Below are 2,428 nucleotides of genomic sequence, written 5' to 3' on the forward strand. Positions count from 1 at the left end.
AAAAAATTTTCACTGGCAATAGACAAAATTCTTTTCCCTAACATTATCCAACAGGTTTTTTCCCCCTGGCAACAGACAAAAATCGTTTTACTTGCAATAGGCAAAAGTCTTTTCCCCATTGACAAAGTACAAAAAAAAAAAATCTGTCCCTTGACAATAAACAAAACTCCATCGGAAAGAAATATGTGGCAGAATATCAATAGCCAGTCATTACTTCAGGCAATTGACGGGCTTCCACAACACGGGCTTTCTTTTGACGATATCGGCTTACTTCCGAATCACCCCCCCCCCCCCCCACCCCGACCCCCCTTCCCATGAATTATCTCCCTGCCAGCGGAAAAAGCTGGTCTGCGTCACTTCCGCTGTTCATGGCGTGATGAACGGCTCCCCTACCTGTCTTTCAAAATATTCTGTACGTGTCGTGGATGGCCGTCTGTGTTTCTTCTTTTTTCCCCCCTTTTTTCCCATCTCTTTTAAAGAGAATTATTATGTAAATGGTTGTGGATTGGTTTGTGTGTATGAGTGTGTGAGTGTGTGTGTGGGTGGGGGGGGGGGGGGGATGGGAGGAGGAGGGGGCAGGGGGGTGCGTAGGGTGGTGGAGGGGGTATTATGCAATTGTGCAAGGCCATAACCATAAACCGTGTTGTTGTTGTTCTTTTGTGGGGTGTTTTTTTTTTATGAGGAACAAAAATTGCAGGGCTTGGGGTGTGGAGGTGGGAGGATTGCGAGAGAAGATGATCTGATAGAGGGAGGGGAGAGAGAGAGAGAGAGATTTACAGAATTTAATAGACTAAATTGCATTGTATTGTATTGTATTGCTATTTGTCACAACAACAGATCTATCTGTGTGGAATTCGGGCTGCTCTCCCCAAAGAGAGCGCTTCGCTACAGCGCAGCACCCCCCCCCCCTCCCACCCCGTCCTCTGTGTGTGTGTGTGTGTGTGTGTGTGTGTGTGTGTGTATGTGTGTGTGTGTGTGTGTGTGTGTGTGTGTGTGTGTGTGTGTGTGTGTGTGTGTGTGTGTGTGTGTGTGTGTGTGTCTAGAAGTGCATCTATTTTCCCATCAAATCGGATTTATCTACAGAATATTGCCAGGGACAACCTTTCGTAGACATGGGTTCTTTTCTGTGCGCTAAGAGATACATATGTAGGACGGGGGAAGTTGGTGAGACAGACAGGTTGAGAGACTGACTGACAGACTGACAAACAGAGCAAGAGCAACAATAAACTAAAAGGGAGACAAACACAATGAAAAACAGAGGGGAGGGGGGGAGAGAAACGGAGAGTGGGACACACACACACACACACACACACACACACACACACACACACACACAGGGTATTGACATACGCATGCACAAGCTCCGAACAAATACTGCAGGAGAGAGATCAGCGCCAAGTCAAGGCTGCCGGAATATTGACTTGGTTATCTATTTCACTGTCGTGTCCCGGAAGCTTGAACGTGAACTGTACAGATGTTTGAGGCCTTGGTGGGCCTGTTCGCACTGACTTAAAAATAGGTAGATAGAGCATGCCTTCTTTGAGCCTCTTTTGCTAACTGAAACCAGCGGAAGTGTTCAGTCAGCCATTTTGCTACTCGTGTCAGTACAGCGCGAAGCGGCAACTTCATATTATGTAGCCGAGCGCTCAGCTGGCTACGATGACTGCTTCACGGCAAACTTTCACTTGCTCGCGGCGTTAGTTAAGCTGGCATCCTGTGTGTGCCTCCACAGCAAATTTGCGCTACGTGTTACTGCACTGTGTTCCTGTAAAAACTTTGGTAAATAAACCATTGGCAGATATCAATCAAGACACAACATTTGGCATGTCGTGGGGGCAAGCATAACACAATTTTTATCGAAGATACGCGATCACAGATCAGAAACTACCACCAGCTTTTCAATATTGGTTCCTCTCATTTGAATTCAGTGAATCAAAATTTTATTTCAAAAAACGATGTTGTAAATATTGGTTGTACAACCTGATTTGATAGACAGCAGAACTCTTTTTTTTCTTTCTTTTTTTTTTCTTTTTTCTTTTTCATTCATTACCTGATGTTTTCTCTCTTATTACGTTAACGACTTCTCTTTTACGAAGTCCGTTAAGTAATTTTCTCTAACTGCCAATAAGTATGTATTTCAAATTCTACCATCAATCTTCCCGGTTTACCCCCAACTCACCATCCCCCCCCCCCCCCCCCAATCCCCGTCCTCTCCTAAATAATAACACACAAATCAAATAATAAGAAATCCATACTCTAACAACATAGTCAACAGTTTCAGTTTCAGTAGCTCAAGGAGGCGTCACTGCGTTCGGACAAATCCATACACGCTACACCACATCTGCCAAGCAGATGGCTGACCAGCGGCGTAGCCCAACGCGCTTAGTCAGGCCTTGAAAAAAAAAAGAAAAAAAAAGGTGAATAAATA

This window comes from Babylonia areolata, chromosome 29 (genome assembly GCF_041734735.1).
Source record: "Babylonia areolata isolate BAREFJ2019XMU chromosome 29, ASM4173473v1, whole genome shotgun sequence".
NCBI lineage: Eukaryota > Metazoa > Mollusca > Gastropoda > Neogastropoda > Buccinidae > Babylonia > Babylonia areolata.